This window comes from Macaca fascicularis, chromosome 1 (assembly GCF_037993035.2).
Source record: "Macaca fascicularis isolate 582-1 chromosome 1, T2T-MFA8v1.1".
Taxonomy (NCBI): Eukaryota; Metazoa; Chordata; class Mammalia; order Primates; family Cercopithecidae; genus Macaca; species Macaca fascicularis.
The window spans coordinates 46211734-46233535 of record NC_088375.1 but is presented as its reverse complement, the minus strand read 5'-3'; positions in this window follow the sequence as shown (position 1 = coordinate 46233535).

The following is a 21802-nucleotide window of genomic DNA, read 5'->3' as shown; positions in this document are numbered from 1 at the left end:
TATGCCTAGAAGGAAAAATACTTCTAAATAATAAAAGCCATGTATATCAAACCAACAGCTAACATCATATGAAATGGGGAAATGTTGAAAGCCTTTCATGTAATTACTAGAACAAGACAAGGATGACCACTTTCAGCATTCATGTTAAGCAAAGCACTTAAAGTCCTAGCCAGAGAAATCAGGCAAAAGAAAAATAAAGGGCGGGTGGGCATAGTGATTCACGCCTGTAATCCCAGCACTTTGGGAGGCTGAGGTGGGTAGATCACCTGAGGTCTGGAGTTCAAGACCAGCCTGGACAACATGGTGAAACCCCATCTCTAACTAAAAATACAAAAATTAGCTGGGCATGGTGGCACATGCCTATAATCCCAGCTACTCAGGAGGCTGAGGCAGGAGAACTGCTTGGGTCTAAGAGGCGGAAGTTGCAGCGGGCCAAGATTGCGGCATTACACTCTAGCTTGGGCGACAGAGCAAGACTCCATCTCAAGAAAACAAAAAAGAAGAAGAAGAAGAAGAAGAAGAAGAAAGGGCATCCAAATAGAAAAAGAGACAGTCAAATTGTCCCTCTTTGCTGATTATATGTGTTATATCTGGAAAAACCTAAAGACTCCACCAAAAATATCTTATATTTGATTAATGAATTCAGTAAAGTTGCAGGATAGAAAGTCAACCTACAAAGACCAATAGCATTTCTTTCTCCCTTCACTACCCTTCCCTTCTCTTCTCTTTTTCCCTTCCCTTCCCTTCTCGCCTCCCCTCCCCTCCGCTCCTGTCCCCTCCCGTCCCCTCCCTTCTCCTCCCCTTCCATTCCCTGAAAGCAAAATCTTAGCATCTCAGCTCACTGCAACCTCCGCCTCCCGGGTTCAAATTATTCTCCTGCCTCAGTCTCCTGAGTAGCTGGGATTACAGGCATGTGCCACTATGCTGGGTTGATTTTTGTATTTTTATCTTAGTGGAGATGTGGTTTCACCATGTTGACCTCAAGTGATCTGCCCACCTCGGCTTCCCAAAGTGCTGGGATTACAGTTGTAAACCACTGTGGCCAGATCAGTAGCATTTCTATACATTAGTAAGAATGTAGCTGAAACAATCAATAAGCTAATCTCACTTATAAAAGCTGCCAAAAATATTCCTGGCAATAAAATTAACAAAGGAGGTAAAATAGCTTTATTAGGAAAATAAACAAAATGCTGATTAAAGAAATTGAAGGGAACACCAAAAAATAGAAAAGCTTCTTATGGTTATGGAGCAGAAGAATTAATGTCACTAAAATGATCATACTGCTCAAAGCAATCTACAGACTTAATTCAATCTCTATAAAAAATGCTCACATTCTTTTACACAAAGGTAAAAAAAATCTAGAACTAGTATAAAGCAACAACAACAAAAAAACCCAAATAACCAAATCAATCCTGAGCAAAAAGGAGATATCTAGAGGCATCATATTAACCTAACTTCAAAATATATTACAAGATTATAAGGCCATCATAATCAAAGCAGCACAGTATTGGTCTAATAATAGATACATAGACCAATGGAACAGTATAGAGAACCCTGAAATAAAGCCACACATTTACAACCAACTGATCTTTGACAAATCGGACAAAAACTTACACTGGGGAAAATACACTCTCTTCAATAAATGTGCTAAGAAAATTGGTTTCAGAAGAATAAAACTGAACTCTTATCTCTCATCAGATAGACATTAACTCAAAATAAATTAAAGATTTAAATATAAGATCTGAAAGTATAAAAATACTAGTAGACAACTAAAGCAAAACTCTTCTGGACATTGGTCTAGGCAAAAAATTTGTTACTAAGACCTCAAAAGCACAGGCAACAAAAACAAAAATAGACAAATAGAAAGGACTTAATTAAACTAAATAGGTTCTACAAAGCAAAATAAATAACCCAGGGTGAAGAAACTATCTGTTGAATGTGAGAAAATATCTGCACACTATTACTCTGACAGGGGGCTAATCTTTATAATATTTGAGGAACTCAAACATCTCAATAAATTACAAAAAAATTCCCAATCTGTTTAAAAAGTAAGCAGAAGACATGAATAGACATTCTGAAAAGAAGACATACAAATGGCCAACAGGTATAAAAAAAAAATGCTTCATATCTCTAATCATCAGATAAATGCAAATGAAAAATGAAAGAGATATCCTCTTATTCCAGCCAGAATGTCTATTAGGCATCTAAAAAGACCAAAAAATAACAGATGATGGTGAGAATGTGGAGAAAAGGGAACTCTTAAATACAATTGGTGGGAATGTAAATCAGTACAGTCACTATGAAGAATAGCAGGGAAATTTCTTGATTTCTAAAACTAGAATTACCATTTGATACAGCAATGCCACTACTAGATATCAACCCAAAGGAAAACAAACTAATAAATCAAAGTGACACCTGCACTCACATGTTTATTGCAGGGGCACATAAAATACCAAATACACATCAACCTGAGTGTCTACCAACAGATGAGTGGGTAAAGAAAATGTGGTACATATACACAATGAAATGCGACTTGGCCATTAAAAAGAGCAAATTAATGTCATTTGCATCAACATGGATGGAACTGGAGGTCATTATCCTAAGTGAAATAAGCCAGGCACAAAAAGAAAAATATTGCATGTTCTCACTTATGAGTTAAAAATAAAAGATGATTACATAGAGGTAAGGAGTGGAAAGATAGATAACAGAATAGATAACAGACTGAGAAGGGTGAATTGAGGGTAGAGAGGAGACTAAAGAGAAGTAGGTTAAAGGGTATAAGAACGTATAGTTAGATAGAAAATTTAAGGCCCATGTGTTGTTTTTATCACAAATGGGACTTTTTATTTACACTATTAAAAGTCTCAACCTTAAACAGATTCTTGGAAGAGTTGGTCATACCCATAAACTTGTTAAACTTTAGCAACTATCTCATCCACAGTAGCTTTTCCGGAACTACTGCCTTCACCATGAAGCTCCATGAGTTTCCCAATTCAAACCTGGGCTCCTTCAGCATTTTTACTTTTCTAAAAAAGACATCATGGCGAGGATAAATAGATTGACAAGGCTTTTCTTACATAGTTTCCAATTCTGTATGGAATCAATTTACTGGCCACTTCTTTCAAGTCATTTGTCGCTCTTCTCAGGTCATGATTTCCACCACCTTTTTCTGGATTTGGTGGACCCATTGGTGCTGATCCTAAGACGTCTCATAACTAATTTTTGCATGTTTTAGTAAAACCAATACAGAACAGATAAAACAAATTCACATCAATAGTCTTCACATTGAAAGAAACTTTAATCATGGTCTGCCAATTTTTACTGTGGAACACATTTTATCACGGGTAAGATTCATGCCATAGAAGTTAGGAAGTTTTTGACATGAACATCTTCAGGAATCAGCTTGAATTTTCCAAATTCAACTTCATTATTCTGCAGATCAGCAAGACTCACTTCAAACACATGACCCTTGATGCTGTCAGATGGTATTATTTACTTGAGCTCTGGTGACTAGTGTCTTTCTGATATTTCTTATATTGAACATAACAGGTGCTTTTACATCACACCATTTTTCTTAAAAAATGGATCAACCATTCCTCCTTGGCTCCTTTTTGCAACCTTTTGTGAGGTGCTTGTTTTTGCCGGCCATCATGATGCTGCTCAGAAAGCCAGAAAGACTAAAATTGATACTTGATAGTAAAGTAGGGTGAATAGAGTTAACAAAAATATATTGTACACAGGTGATGAAAACCCTACATGTCCTAGTTTAATCACTAATTACATACATGTGACAAACTTTTACATGTTCCTCCTAAATTTGTAAAAAAAATGTAAAACTTTAAAAAGGAGTAAGAAAGAATAGAAAAGTAAAAAATTAAATATTTTCATTATGCCTATTATGTATGCACTATCTGTGCTTTTTCAAAGCAAGAGGTAGCAAAGTGGTATGCTTAAGAAGTAAACACCATTACTGAGATGCAGAAATAAACCTAGGGCCTTTAGGAGTAGCCAAGTCTTCATGCCTTGATACTTTTCTACTGGTGCCAGAAAAACACAGGCCATCATTTTCAAGTGTATTTATGGCCAACTATATGACTTTACCATTTAGACAACATAGTTAAAATTTAGAAAAGAAAGTAAACATCCTAAGATTGTATCTACATATAATATTCAGTATTACCTTTCTATATCAATATTTCTGTTATGAAAAAAAGAGAACAACCCGAATCACATTACTATGGGCTCAAGAAATTACTTCCCACATTCTCAATTCATACTCTGGAACTGGCAAACGTTGTTATACAGATGATCACAGCATCTGCTTAATGTGAGGCATCACAACGTACTCCATATATATGTATAATTATTATGTAATTATTCCATATCAATTAAAAGCAAAACCTTAAAAAAGTGAAAACACACTCACACACACATAAACCACATATAGAACCTTTATTGAGTAGGATTTGATAATTGATTAAATGTGGGATGTGAATGAGAAGGAGACAATATCTATGCCTGTCATTTTGCTGTTGAGAATAAAGGTGGTGCGTGGTGGAGAAAAATAAATACCAGAAGACAGCAAGATTGCAGGCAATAAACATCTCAAAATTCTGTTATCAATGCTTTTCTAAAATATGTTGATAATTTGGGTACAGAACCTAAAAGATGGCCAGGCTCGGCGGCTCACGCCTGTAATCCCAGCACTTTGAGGGGCCGAGGTGGGTGGATCACAAGATCAGGAGATGGAGACCATCCTGGCTAACACGGTCAAACCCCATCTCTACTAAAAATACAAAAAATTAGCCGAGCGAGGTGGCGGGCGCCTGTAGTCCCAGCTATTCGGGAGGCTGAGGCAGGAGAATGGCGTGAACCCGGGAGGCGGAGCTTGCAGTGAGCCGAGATCGCGCCACTGCACTCTAGCCCCGGCGACAGAGCAAGACTCCACATCAAAAATAAATAAATAGTAAATAAATAAATAAAAGAAACCTAAAAGACATGTGTAGTGTGAAAGTAGACAGTTAATAGTGACATATCTAGAGATAGTATTTGGAGATTCAGAATAAGAAGGCCATAAAGAGTGAATCGTAGAAAGAGAAAAGGACACAGTACAGAACCCTCCAGGTAAAAGACTGACAAGAAATAAACATATTCAAGTTATAGAAGGAAAATCAGGGGGATGTGGTGTCAATGAAACGAAAGAAAATAGTGTTCTCCAAATACAGAAATTGTCAAGTATATCAAACATAACTCAAAGGAAAAGCAAAGTAAAAGTCAAAGTGTATATATTGAATTTAGTGTCATGGAGATTCTTTTAGATTGGATTCCTCTTAAAAGCTGACCCAGCAATAAGGACGTGGAGGGCAAATAGTATATTTGAATAGGGATTCAAGCAATTTCCAGTTGGAAAAAAAGAAAATATAATCCAAAAAGGAGAAATACCCCTAAAGCGTGGGTTAAGGTGTAGATTATCATTGTGGGCAACGAGGGCTTCATCCAGCAAGGGGGCCTCTGAGATATCATGGAGATCATGCCCCAGAATGGTCTGACTGAGGGAGAGGAAAGCCTGGACACAGATGTGTGGTCTCTCTTCCCTCTGCTATTGAGAAGTCTCATGAATAGAGTAAATCTCTTGCACTTTTGAGCTGTCCTAGAAAGGAGCAGAGCAACTTTATGCGACATAGGAGAATGGCACCAGGATAGGCACTGGGGAGTCACGAGCATTTGAGTTGGGAATGTGTCAATCATTTCATTGCAAAAATTGATCCTTATTAAACACTAATATTAATGAAATGGAAACAACAGAGAATAAGAAAATAAAACTATACAAAACTGAGTATCAGTATAGAATGTTCTCTGAAAATGGAGGCGTGCATGAGATGCAGAGCATTAGTGGAAGAAATAGATTAATATTGCAATGAATATAATAACTAATGTTTATTTTAAAATTTCTATGTGCTAACAATTATGTAAATGAGAAGCAAAATCCTTATAACTTTCTAGAAAGCTTTTATGCTTTATGCAATATGAATAATAAATAATTTGGTTAGTGAACTAACAGAATCAACAAACAAATATCATTTTTTTTTGCATGGTAAACTCAATCAAATTCATCTACTTTCCATCTTGTAAAAGTGTACGAAATCAAGGTATTTTCTAATACACTAAACAAAAGAAAGTATATTGAATGAAGTCTATTTTTGTTTGTTCACATATTAAGAATAGTTTATCTAAAATTTTATTTGGTTAATAACAAAATCTATTTTTATTCAACGGTGGGATTCATTAACATTTTACTCAGTATTATTATATACATAAAACTATAAACAGCCATAAGGGAATAAAATGTATCCTGTATTTATTTTTTACAAATTTCACCGTAAGAGGTAGGAAAATGGTAAAATGTATACAGTTGCAGTTAGTTAAATTTTTGAGGCTTTGTTTCTACTTGAAAGTGACACCTAGGTATTGTAAACTTCTCAAGAGACCATTTTACAACAAGAAACTCTTGTATTTACCTATAAAAATCCAGTGTCAGATACGTAGTTTCTTGTACTGAACATCAGAGAAACTAGATATGCTGTCAGACAGTATTTGTGGTGGTAAGGATGAATGGATAAAGTCTCTTGGGCCTCCTTTTTTGTCAGTTATTTCTAAGTTTTTCTTAGCTGTGTCTGACAGTGTTGTAAGTCCTTTCATCTTGTTAAAGCTTTCGCGGAAAATAACTTGTTAAAACTACCACTCAACTCTGATAAGCAAAATAGTACTTTTGTTAATAATGCTTAATAATAGTCTTGTATTTCACTCCAGCCTAGGCGACAAGAATGAAACTCCATCTCAAAAAAAAAAAAAAAAAAATCTTGTATTTAAAAATATGATACACTTTGTAATTTTTAAATAGTAATGACTTGTGGTCATGAGCTCATAACTGACTTAGCATAATCATTGATAGCTTGCTGTTTTTAAGGTGCATAGATGCCCATAACATTTTGAGCTAAGTTATCAAAACTTCTTGAAGGGAAAGAAAAAGATGCTTTGGATCAAATACAGCATCGAAATATGTAGCCCCCCCGCCCCATGGTGATTGGACCAATTGCATGACCCCCTCCTTATAGGAACAAGGGGAAAGCCCTGGTTCCTTTGTTACATCAGAAATCCAGACCACAGATCTCAGAGGTGGTCTCATGGCTGCTATCCCTTTAAGAGTACCTGGAAATGAACAGCCAGTAGTTGGGCTCAAGCAATAGGAAGTGAAAGTACATTTTCAGTGTGGTGACCATGTCTACAACAATCTTCACAGCAGGTAAAATGAATATTTTGTGGAAATGCAACTGAATAAAGACAAAATTGAGAGGAAACGATAAAGTTAATGAAAATAAAAACATTACAAGAATGGACTGAAATAAGGACTTTTTCGTAGTCAAGGAGCTTAACAAGCAATCTAGGAAACATCTGACAAATACCAAATCTGGAGGCTTTGGTCAAGATGCATTCTCCTTCCTTGCTTCTGTGATCACCAGTTTTAGGGAACAATTCTTTGTAAATGTTTTTGTTTCTTCAAGGCCTGGGCTTTCTGACCAAAAAAGCACTGGCAAGCCTTAGCAATTGATAGAGTATTACTCCACAGAGACGAAAAAACTCACCTGCCCTAGAGTCATTTTCTCACATCCCAGGGCAGTAAAACTCTAGGCATCTTTCTTTCAGTTAAGGGGAAGTTGGGCCCACACACCAGTTGCTGTCTGTGAGGTCTGGATCACATAACGGCAGGGTTCCTGTGACGCACAAATGACTGGACATTTGGCTCTCACTGTGTCACTCCATGAGGGAGAATCAGGGTTTGGGGGAAAAAGGCACTCTGATTCTCCATGAGCGATAAACTGTTTGTTTTCTGATCCAGAGACTGTGTGTTTCCTAAACACACACACACACACACACACACGCACACACACACATACTCTTTTAACAACCACTCGCATAGGAGTTCTGTACTTGGTTCCTTACTCTGCATTGCCTTTCAGTGTTGCCTGTGTCCGATCTGATCTGCTGTTTCATCACCTTTACTCCAGATCCACTTCTTGACCTAGGTCCTCTGCAACCCCCAGTTTTAAGCGCCATGTTCTTGACCATATTCAGCACAATCTTGTGCTTGGATTTATCAGTCCTTTTCATACTCCTTCTATAACCCAGGGAACTCTGATTTTAAGCCCTGATTTCAGACAAACACCCAGTACTTGAAAGGCTTTATTATGAAAATGAGGTATATTATCATTGGTTGTATGGCCAAGAAAGACATTTGAGCTTCCTGAATCTTAATTGTATTAATTTTCAAAGGGGGATGATAATACTTACTTTTCTGCTAAGATAGTAAAGTACATGTGAAGAATAAATGAGATGTTTTTGTGTACAAATACATTGTAAACTCTGAAACATTAAACAAAGAGTTCTTATGATAATTAATATCATCATGTCAAACCTACAAATAGTTGCCCTAAAACTGACATTCTCATTTGCTAACTTTTCTTGTGCTCCATTACATAAATTCTAAGACTTATAGATGAAAGTGAGGACCAATAGTGGAAGTAAAAAATGTGGAAAAGATAGGGTCTAAAATAGTATCAAAAATGTTTAGGAAAATACTAGGAATCTCATGTTAATTTTTTATTAATGTCTTCATTTTATGTACTATATTATGATTTATAAATTATTTTCAGATAGTAATAAATGTGTATAATTTTAAATAACTATAGTTGATCAAAGCATCCTACTTAACAGGTTGTATATCAAAACTGTTTGCAGCTCATCTGATATAAAGAAGTACAAAGATCTGATTTGTGTGTTTTAATATACTGCTGTTAGAAATAGACTGCTGTTAATAGACTGTTGTGTGTTTTAATAGACTGCTGTTATGGAATCAAACTACCTTAAAATATGTGTAACCATCTAGATAATAATTTATACCTCTCATTTAGGAATCTATTCAAGAGAATAAAGAGAGATAAGAATGAAGAATTATACTTAAGAATGTTTATTGTGATGCTATTTGTTAACACTTGGAAGAAAAATAAAACAAAATAGTCAACAAAAGGGAAATGGATAAGTAAACACTATTATGTAGTTAAGCTTATTAAAAGCAAATAAAATTCAATTTTATAAAACACAGGTTATTAAAAGAAAATAAAATTTCAATTTTGCTTTTAATAATTATTATAAACAATATTTATGAACCCAGAAGACTGTTCCAGAAACACTTCAATAGAAAAATAAAAACATGACTACATATAATTAGGTAAATACACACACTTACATATATATCTCTCTATATATATGTGTGTATATGTGTATATACATGTGTATATACATGCCTTAAATTGTTATAAGTAGTTATGTTTAAAAAAGCTATATCCACTTGTTTGTTACTTTATTATCCATGTCATGAAATTATGAGAATTTCTCTCAATTATCTCTCAATATGATATGGCAAAATATTTATGTTAAAAAGTTTCTCAAAATGTTATCCATTGGAGTTGTTGCATAAATACTGAATCTTCCAGAGTTCCTCAAGATCAAGCTGCTGTTGGGAAGATTCCTCTGATAACACAACACTGGCTTCCCTCTCATACTGCTACTTCACTGCTGGTGTAATCTGGGCTCAGTCCCCAGATACACTCCTTTTTCTCAAATCTTTGTATCTGGCTCTACTAGAAAATTGCAAATTCAGATATGTGATCAGAATTATAAGGTGGAAAGATAGATGCTATATCCAGGACTACTCCAGATTTTACTTGGATACACCATTCTTTTCTAATATGTATTATTCCTAGACAGTTTCACCAATAATGTATCATTTACATGAATATCAGTACATATATCCATCAACTACATAAATATTTCTTTAAAATTAATATATTCAGCTCTATTCTCTTTCTTGAGATTGAAACTTATATACTATTTCACTGGACAACCTTTTACAATACTTTTACAAATCTATATTCACCTGAAATGACATGCCCAAAATTAAATTTTTAACTCCATTTTATCTCTAAGATGTGTTCCTCTGCTTGAATCCCCTAATTATCTTATAAGGTGTTACTTTTACTCACGTATGTACTATATTTATTTTGCACTCATATTTGATACATCTTTTGCTTCTGCTTATTCAGGTGTCTGACCAAACAACAGCATATCCTTCTATATTTCCCAAGTGTGGAGTTAGATAATATGCCACATTAAAGTAACCATAGGAGAGGTTGCTTTAGTGAGTAATTACCTGGTTATTGACTTTCCCTGTATCTTCTTGCCTCCAGAAGATACTACACATCTACTTCTCTATCCCACACAAAAACCTGTGAATTACTGTGTCCTGTATAACAAGGGTCCCCAACATCTTGGGCACAGACATGTACTGGTCTGTGGCCCATTAGGAACCAGGCCACACAGCAGGAAGTGAGTGGTGGTTGACTGAGCAAAGTTTCATCTTTATTTACAGCTGTTCTCCATTGCTTGCATTACCACCTGTCAGATCAGTAGCAGCATTAGCTATTCATAGGAGCATGATCCCTATTGCAAACTGTGCATGCAAGGGATCTCAGTTGCATGCTCCTAATGAGAATCTAATGCCTGATGATCTGAGGTGGAGCAGAGGCAGTGATGCTAATACAAATTACCATTAGCAGAGAGGTTTGACTACACAGAGACAATGATAAGTCAACTTCTTGCAGATTCATATCAAAACTCTTATTAGTGAGGGGCAAGTGACACGCTGCATCTGGTGGCAGGCTTTATAATGGTCAGTGAGTGGATAAGTCAGAATCCAACACTTATTTTAGTCCACGTGTGGCCCACTCATTACTTTATTTACCACTTCCATCCATGTCTCTTTCCCACACTATGCAATTGTCTCAGTCACAGTTTTGGTAAGCCCACAAGCTAACCCTAGCCCAAATGAGTAAAAAATAAATATCACTGGAGAGATTCTTTGAAAAGGGAAAAAGACCCAATGATGAGACAGCAGAAGACTCTAAGACTGCCAACAAAAAGAAAGCTGTATTTAAAAGAAAACACCAACAGTCCTACCTAAATTATGGGTTCCTTCCAACAGGTGATTCACATTCTCCAAGTCCTCTCTCTATTATATGTGGTGACTGGCTATCCAATGAAGCCGTGAAAGCTTCAAAACTGCTCACCACATGTTGCTCTGCAAGAAGACAAACACTTTGCAATAAAGACAAGCCTTTGGAGTTTTTCAAAGAAAAGAAATGTGAACATGAAGAATAGAAGCAATTATTGAAGGCCACAACTTCATTAAATATGTCTGCACTGAGAGCATCATTCTTAGTAGCTAATCGCTTTGGTAAAGCTAAGAAGCTCTTTATTATTGGTGAAGAGTTGATCCTGGCTGCTGCTAAGGACATTTGCCATGAATTTTTGGAGAGGCTGTACTTCAAAGGGTGGCACGTGTTCCTATTTTGGCTAGCACAATAACTAAGTGAATTGATGAAATAGGAGAGGATATTGAGGCACAATCGTTAGAGAAAATTAAATGAGTTACCGTAATACACAATTCATATTGATGAATCTACCAATGTTGACAACAAGGCAACAATGTTTGTTTTGTGTGATATATTTTTCTAAAGGATATTCATGAAAATATGTTATGTGTACTTTTGTTGGCAAACAACACCACAACTGCAGAACAATTCATGTCTTTGAATGATTACATATCAGGAAAACAGAACTGGTCATTTTCCATCAGTATATGCACAGATGGAGCAGCTGTCATGACTGGATGGCCGTCTGGTTTCATTACTGGGGTTAAAGAGGTCACTTCTGAATGTGGGTCTACACACTGTCATCCATAGAGAAATGCTTGCTAGTCTAAAAATGTCACCAGAACTTAATAATGTTTGATAGGATATGATTAAAAGTATTAACCATATTGAAGTATTATACATGCCTTTAACTCGCATCTGTTTGTGCAGTTCTATGAGGAGATGAATGCAGAGCACACACATTTCTCTTACACATAGGAGTGAGATGGCTTTCTGAAGGTTGATCACTCGCATGAGTTTTTGAGTTACGAGGACCACTCCAGAGGTTTTTTTTAGAAAAACAGTCACTACTAGCAGCATATTTCAGTGACACAGAATGGTTACAAAACTTGCTTATTTGTGTGACACATTCAACTTGCTCAATGAACTTAATCTGTCACGTTGGGAGAGAACAACTGTGTTCAAGTCAGCAGATAAAGTGGCTGCAATCAAATCCAAACCAGAATTATGGGAGTGATGAGCAAACACTGGGATTTTTGATATGTTTCAAACATTAGCAGAGATTTTGAAAGAGACTGAACCAGGGCCTTCTTTCTCCCAGCAGGTGCATGATCACCTATCTCAGCTTTCAGAAGAATATAAGCATTATTTTCTAACCACAAAAGACCCTCAAACTGGGGGGCATGGATGCACTAACCATTTGTGAATAAGCCAGGTGAATAGACTTTGTCTTCTAGAAGATGATCAATTGCTTGAAATTGCAGATGAAAGCGACCCCAAAAGTATATTTGAGACTTACAACCTCCATACATCCTGGATTAAAGTCAAGGAGAAATACTCTTTAGATTGCCACAAAAGCACTGAAAAGCCTTCTTCTATTTCCAACGTCCTATCTTTGTGAAGAAGGAGTTTCTGCAGTGACAGCAACCAAAACAAGATTATGGAGTAGACTGGACATAGCAACACACTTTGGGTGTCACTGTGTCCCATTGCCTCTAGATGGGACCATCTAGTTGCTGGAAAACAAGCTCAGGGCTCCCACTCATTCTACATATAGTGAGTTGTATAATTATTTCATTATACGTTACAATGTAATAATAATAAAAATAAAGTGTGCAATGAATATAATGAGCTTGAATCATTCCCAAACCATCCTCTGACCCCTTCCTGTCCCAGTCCATGGAAAAATTATCTTCCACAAAACTGGGCCCTAGTGTCAAAAAGTTTGGGGATTGCTACTGTATAAGATGTAGAGGTTCTGGGTGACGGAAGAGGTCTTTATCTGGATTGAACTCTGCCACTGGAAATGAAGTATCTACATCAACTAGTTAGTCTGGTGTTTGCCATATGCACACACTCACCTCCCAGTTTCTTCTGTATATGTACTTGGAACTCATCAATACTGTTTCCATCTCATAGAAGAAAACCTCCTCCACATATGTCTGGTTGATGTTCTCTGCCTGTGGTTTACCTTTCAGAAAATTCCTCAACTTTTTATTTATGGATGGTTTGCCTAAATGTTTGAGTGTTGCTAGATTTATTGATTTACTTACTTACATAAAAAAATTTTTATCATGAATTTCATATGGGAAGAAGAGAGAAACATATGACTAATCCATCAATTTAATCCCTGAAATTTGCCATTTGCCTTATTTAATTTAATGTAATGACTACCTACCCAATCACATGAGCCAGATAACTAGCAGCCATTCTCAAATAACCTTTTTCTTTTCATCTCTTAAATTGAAAAATGAAATCCTTATGTTTCATAAATATAAATTTCTCAATTATTTTAGAAACCATTTCTCCTGTTTTCTTCTGCCCTACTGCCATAATGTAATGCTTTATGTCTCATCAGAATTATTGTATGACATTACAACTAATTTCTCTGCTACAATTTTATTTATCTCATATCCATTTTTCACATTACAATGAGAATAATCTTTCTAAATGTCACTTCTCCTGTTTAAAATCCTTTGATGACCAATTATTAAAACCGCATAATTAAGAATCATCTTGCTTACCTGATAAAGATAGAAATTTCTAAACTCCACCTCAGACTTACATTAAAACACATTAAAATGTCTGAGAGTAGAGGGGGCGGAGCAAGATGGCCGAATAGGAACAACTCCAGTCTCCAACTCTCAGCGCGAGTGACACAGAAGACTGGTGATTTCTGCATTTCTGAGGTACTGGGTTCATCTCACTGGGGAGTGCCGGAGGATCGGTGCTGGTCAGCTGCTGCAGCCCGACCATCGAGAGCTGAAGCAGGGCGAGGCATCGCCTCACCTGGGAAGCGCAAGGGGAAAGGGAATCCCTTTTCCTAGCCAGGGGAACTGAGACACACAACTCCTGGAAAATCGGGTAACTCCCACCCCAATACTGCGCTTTAAGGAAACGGGCACACCAGGAGATTATATTCCACACCTGGCCGGGAGGGTCCCACGCCCACGGAGCCTCCCTCATTGCTAACACAGCAGTCTGTGATCTACCGGCAAGGCAGCAGCGAGGCTGGGGGAGGGGCGCCCGCCATTGCTGAGGCTTAAGTAGGTAAACAAAGCCGCTGGGAAGCTCGAACTGGGTGGAGCTCACAGCAGCTCAAGGAAACCTGCCTGTCTCGGTAGACTCCACCTCTGGGGACAGGGCACAGCTAAACAAAAACAACAACAACAACAACAACAAAGCAGCAGAAACCTCTGCAGACGCAAACGACTCTATCTGACAGCTTTGAAGAGAGCAGTGGATCTCCCAACACGGAGGTTGAGATCTGAGAAGGGACAGAATCCCTGCTCAAGTGGGTCCCTGACCCCTGAGTAGCCTAACTGGGAGACATCCCCCACTAGGGGCAGTCTGACACCCCACACCTCACAGGGTGGAGTACACCCCTGAGAGGAAGCTTCCAAAGCAAGAATCAGACAGGTACACTCGCTGTTCAGAAATATTCTATCTTCTGCAGCCTCTGCTGCTAATACCCAGGCAAACAGGGACTGGAGTGGACCTCAAGCAATCTCCAACAGACCTACAGCTGAGGGTCCTGACTGTTAGAAGGAAAACTATCAAACAGGAAGGACACCTACACCAAAACTCCATCAGTACATCACCATCATCAAAGACCAGAGGCAGATAAAACCAAAAGATGGGGAAAAAGCAGGGCAGAAAAGCTGGAAATTCAAAAAATAAGAGCGCATCTCCCCCTGCAAAGGAGCGCAGCTCATCACCAGCAACAGATTAAAGCTGGACGGAGAATGACTTTAACGAGATGAGAGAAGAAGGCTTCAGTCCATCAAACTTCTCAGAGCTAAAGGAGGAATTACGTACCCAGCGCAAAGAAACTAAAAATCTTGAAAAAAAAGTGGAAGAATGGATGGCTAGAGTAATTAATGCAGAGAAGGTCATAAACGAAATGAAAGAGATGAAAACCATGACACGAGAAATACGTGACAAATGCACAAGCTTCAGTAACTGACTCGATCAACTGGAAGAAAGAGTATCAGCAATTGAGGATCAAATGAATGAAATGAAGCGAGAAGAGAAACCAAAAGAACAAAGAAGAAAAAGAAATGAACAAAGCCTGCAAGAAGTATGGGATTATGTAAAAAGACCAAATCTACGTCTGATTGGGGTGCCTGAAAGTGAGGGGGAAAATGGAACCAAGTTGGAAAACACTCTTCAGGATATCATCCAGGAGAACTTCCCCAACCTAGTAGGGCAGGCCAACATTCAAATCCAGGAAATACAGAGAACGCCACAAAGATACTCCTCGAGAAGAGCAACTCCAAGACACATAATTGCCAGATTCACCAAAGTTGAAATGAAGGAAAAAATCTTAAGGGCAGCCAGAGAGAAAGGTCGGGTTACCCACAAAGGGAAGCCCATCAGACTAACAGCAGATCTCTCGGCAGAAACTCTCCAAGCCAGAAGAGAGTGGGGGCCAATATTCAACATTCTTAAAGAAAAGAATTTTAAACCCAGAATTTCATATCCAGCCAAACTAAGTTTCATAAGTGAAGGAGAAATAAAATCCTTTACAGATAAGCAAATGCTTAGAGATTTTGTCACCACTAGACCTGCCTTACTAGAGACCCTCAAGGAAGCACTAAACATGGAAAGGAACAACCGGTACCAGCCATTGCAAAAACATGCCAAAATGTAAAGACCATCGAGGCTAGGAAGAAACTGCATCAACTAACGAGCAAAATAACCAGTTAATATCATAATGGCAGGATCAAGTTCACACATAACAATCTTAACCTTAAATGTAAATGGACTAAATGCTCCAATTAAAAGACACAGACTGGCAAACTGGATAAAGAGTCAAGACCCATCAGTCTGCTGTATTCAGGAGACCCATCTCACATGCAGAGACATACATAGGCTCAAAATAAAGGGATGGAGGAAGATTTACCAAGCAAATGGAGAACAAAAAAAAGCAGGGGTTGCAATACTAGTCTCTGAGAAAACAGACTTTAAACCATCAAAGATCAAAAGAGACAAAGAAGGCCATTACATAATGGTAAAGGGATCAATTCAACAGGTAGAGCTAACTATCCTAAATATATATGCACCCAATACAGGAGCACCCAGATTCATAAAGCAAGTCCTTAGAGACTTACAAAGAGACTTAGACTCCCATACAATAATAATGGGAGACTTCAACACTCCACTGTCAACATTAGACAGATCAACGAGACAGAAAGTTAACAAGGATATCCAGGAATTGAACTCATCCCTGCAGCAAGCAGACCTAATAGACATCTATAGAACTCTCCACCCCAAATCAACAGAATATACATTCTTCTCAGCACCACATCGTACTTACTCCAAAATTGACCACGTAATTGGAAGTAAAGCACTCCTCAGCAAATGTACAAGAACAGAAATTATAACAAACTGTCTCTCAGACCACAGTGCAATCAAACTAGAACTCAGGACTAAGAAACTCAATCAAAACCGCTCAACTACATGGAAACTGAACAACCTGCTCCTGAATGACTACTGGGTACAGAACGAAATGAAGGCAGAAATAAAGATGTTCTTTGAAACCAATGAGAACAAAGATACATCATACCAGAATCTCTGGGACACATTTAAAGCAGTGTGTAGAGGGAAATTTATAGCACTAAATGCCCACAAGGGAAAGCTGGAAAGATCTAAAATTGACACTATAACATCGCAATTAAAAGAACTAGAGAAGCACCGGGCGCGGTGGCTCAAGCCTGTAATCCCAGCACTTTGGGAGGCCGAGACGGGCGGATCACGAGGTCAGGAGATCGAGACCATCCTGGCTGACATGGTGAAACCCCGTCTCTACTTTAAAAATACAAAAAACTAGCCGGGCGAGGTGGCGGGCGCCTATAGTCCCAGCTACTCGGGAGGCTGAGGCAGGAGAATGGCGTGAACCTGGGAGGCGGAGCTTGCAGTGAGCTGAGATCCGGCCACTGCACTCCAGCCTGGGCAGCAGAGTGAGACTCTGTCTCAACAACAACAACAAAAAAAAAAAATATATATATATATATATATATATATATATATATATATATATATAAAAGAACTAGAGAAGCAAGAGCAAATACATTCGAAAGCTAGCAGAAGGCAAGAATTAACTAAGATCAGAGCAGAACTGAAGGAGATAGAGACACAAAAAACCCTCCAAAAAATCAATGAATCCAGGAGTTGGTTTCTTGAAAAGATCAACAAAATTGACAGACCACTAGCAAGACTAATAAAGAAGAAAAGAGAGAAGAATCAAATCGACGCAATTAAAAATGATAAAGGGGATATCACCACTGACCCCACTGAAATACAAACTACCATCAGAGAATACTATAAACATCTCTACGCAAAGAAACTGGAAAATCTAGAAGAAATGGATAATTTCCTGGACACTTACACTCTTCCAAGACTAAACCAGGAAGAAGTTGAATCCCTGAATAGACCAATAGCAGGCTCTGAAATTGAGGCAATAATTAATAGCCTACCAACCAAAAAAAGTCCAGGACCAGATGGATTCACAGCTGAATTCTACCAGAGGTACAAGGAGGAGTTGGTACCATTCCTTCTGAAACTATTCCAATCAATAGAAAAAGAGGGAATCCTCCCTAACTCATTTTATGAGGCCAACATCATCCTGATACCAAAGCCTGGCAGAGACACAACAAAAAAAGAGAATTTTAGATCAATATCCCTGATGAACATCGATGCAAAAATCCTCAATAAAATACTGGCAAACCGGATTCAGCAACACATCAAAAAGCTTATCCACCATGATCAAGTGGTCTTCATCCCTGGGATGCAAGGCTGGTTCAACATTCGCAAATCAATAAACATAATCCAGCATATAAACAGAACCAAAGACAAGAACCACATGATTATCTCAATAGATGCAGAAAAGGCTTTTGACAAAATTCAACAGCCCTTCATGCTAAAAACGCTCAATAAATTCGGTATTGATGGAACGTACCTCAAAATAATAAGAGCTATTTATGACAAACCCACAGCCAATATCATACTGAATGGGCAAAAACTGGAAAAATTCCCTTTGAAAACTGGCACAAGACAGGGATGCCCTCTCTCACCACTCCTATTCAACATAGTGTTGGAAGTTCTGGCTAGGGCAATTAGGCAAGAGAAAGAAATCAAGGGTATTCAGTTAGGAAAAGAAGAAGTCAAATTGTCCCTGTTTGCAGATGACATGATTGTATATTTAGAAAACCCCATTGTCTCAGCCCAAAATCTCCTTAAGCTGATAAGCAACTTCAGCAAAGTCTCAGGATACAAAATTAATGTGCAAAAATCACAAGCATTCTTATACACCAGTAACAGACAAACACAGAGCCAAATCATGAATGAACTTCCATTCACAATTGCTTCAAAGAGAATAAAATACCTAGGAATCCAACTTACTAGGGATGTAAAGGACCTCTTCAAGGAGAACTACAAACCACTGCTCAGTGAAATAAAAGAGGATGCAAACAAATGGAAGAACATACCATGCTCATGGATAGGAAGAATCAATATCGTGAAAATGGCCATACTGCCCAAGGTAATTTATAGATTCAATGCCATTCCCATCAAGCTACCAATGAGTTTCTTCAGAGAATTGGAAAAAACTGCTTTAAAATTCATATGGAACCAAAAAAGAGCCCGCATCTCCAAGACAATCCTAAGTCAAAAGAACAAAGCTGGAGGCATCACGCTACCTGACTTCAAACTATACTACAAGGCTACAGTAACCAAAACAGCATGGTACTGGTACCAAAACAGAGATATAGACCAATGGAAGAGAACAGAGTCCTCAGAAATAATACCACACATCTACAGCCATCTGATCTTTGACAAACCTGAGAGAAACAAGAAATGGGGAAAGGATTCCCTATTTAATAAATGGTGCTGGGAAAATTGGCTAGCCATAAGTAGAAAGCTGAAACTGGATCCTTTCCTTACTCCTTATACGAAAATTAATTCAAGATGGATTAGAGACTTAAATGTTAGACCTAATACCATAAAAATCCTAGAAGAAAACCTAGGTAGTACCATTCAGGACATAGGCATGGGCAAAGACTTCATGTCTAAAACACCAAAAGCAACAGCAGCAAAAGCCAAAATTGACAAATGGGATCTCATTAAACTAAAGAGCTTCTGCACAGCAAAAGAAACTACCATCAGAGTGAACAGGCAACCTACAGAATGGGAGAAAATTTTTGCAATCTACTCATCTGACAAAGGGCTAATATCCAGAACCTACAAAGAACTCAAACAAATTTACAAGAAAAAAACAAACAACCCCATCAAAAAGTGGGCAAAGGATATGAACAGACATTTCTCAAAAGAAGACATTCAGACAGCCAACAGACACATGAAAAAATGCTCATCATCACTGGCCATCAGAGAAATGCAAATCAAAAGCACAATGAGATACCATCTCACACCAGTTAGAATGGCAATCATTAAAAAGTCAGGAAACAATAGGTGCTGGAGAGGATGTGGAGAAATAGGAACACTTTTACACTGTTGGTGGGATTGTAAACTAGTTCAACCATTATGGAAAACAGTATGGCGATTCCTCAAGGATCTAGAACTAGATGTACCATATGACCCAGCCATCCCATTACTGGGTATATACCCAAAGGATTATAAATTATGCTGCTATAAAGACACATGCACACGTGTGTTTATTGCGGCACTATTCACAATAGCAAAGACTTGGAACCAACCCAAATGTCCATCAGTGACAGATTGGATTAAGAAAATGTGGCACATATACACCATGGAATACTATGCAGTCATAAAAAAGGATGAGCTTGTGTCCTTTGTAGGGACATGGATGCAGCTGGAAACCATCATTCTTAGCAAACTATCACAAGAACAGAAAACCAAACACCGCATGTTCTCACTCATAGGTGAGAACTGAACAATGAGATCACTTGGACTCAGGAAGGGGAACATCACACACCGGGGCCTATCATGGGGAGGGGGGAGGGGGGAGGGATTGCATTGGGAGTTATACCTGATGTAAATGATGAGTTGATGGGTGCTGACGAGTTGATGGGTGCAGCACACCAACGTGGCACAAGTATACATATGTAACAAACCTGCACGTTATGCACATGTACCCTAGAACTTAAAGTATAATAAAAAAAAAAAAATATCTGAGAGTAGATCATGGGACTCTATATTTTAATAGGTATCCCAGATTACTCTTACCCATACTAAAGTTTCAGAACCACTGATAAATTCCTACAGAGTTAGCATGTCATAAAGGGTGTCTATGAATCAGACTTAGCTCTTAACTTTCAGGTCTGTAATTTATGTTAAAGTATTATTTTGTAGCTTATAGTAAGCCCCTACATCAATCTAAGTCACATTTTCATGTCTCTGGTCACTCTGGTCACTTTGCCTGACGTGCTCTTCAGCCCATCTTCACCCAACCAACTCCTACTCAGCCTCCATTAGTCAGTCCACACATTTGTCTAGGGGTCTTCTGAGGCCAGAGTAACTGTTCTTCCCTCTGAATTTAAGACATCATTTTAATAATTACACAAATTTTACCGTGTACATTTGTTTGTGTATGCATATAAGAAATTTTACTGTATACATTTTTGAAAGTTGGTCTTGCTTATTAGAAATATTTATAATTTTTTTTTAGTTTACAGTGCTTACCACATTTTCTAGAATAAGTTAGAATTTAATAAATATTTGTGAACTAAACTTTTAAACTAAATAGTCTATTACTAGCATTTTAATAAATGCATGCACATTAAAATTTAAATCCAAATGATATAATGTATTTATGGAACTTTTATTTTTTTTCTCTTTACATTGTAGCGGGTAGGCAGAGCAAACTAATCACTACAAAACGTCTAACATGAAATAATGACTTCAATTCCCAGAACTGCAGAGTCATCACCTGAATTTGCTTATCTTTAGTTCAGTACACCTCTGAAAGACATATACTTACACTTTAATTAGAAGTATTTGATCTCAAAGGAAGCAAGGAATATGTGAAATTCATTTGTAGGAACAGTTCAAATTTCAAAAGCATATTTCACATATATTTGCTTTTAGAAGACCCATCAAATTCTAAATATATCCTATTTTTCTTATTAAATATATTCACACTTTGTACAAATAAGATTATAAAAGTTTTATTATAATATTTACTCTTGTTTTATCACAAACATCAAGAATGTTCTGAAGTATGTATGTATTTACATATTAATTGTAATAAAGCACACAATGTGATTTATAATAAATCTCAGGAAAAGCTATGCTTCTGAAATAGGTTGGTTATACTTTTTCATGTGTTGAATTTGACTTTAAAATATTCTGATTGATTGCCCATTTTCTGCCTTGTAAAATAGAAGATGAAAACTTGGATCTTAATAAAAATATAAACCACAGAATGAAATGTGATTATAAAGAATGCCAGCTATCTTGCTTTATTTTTATTTTTATTTTTTTACATATTGGCAAATGATAATTGTATATATTTATGGGGAACAAAATAACACAATAGCAAAATAATACATATACAA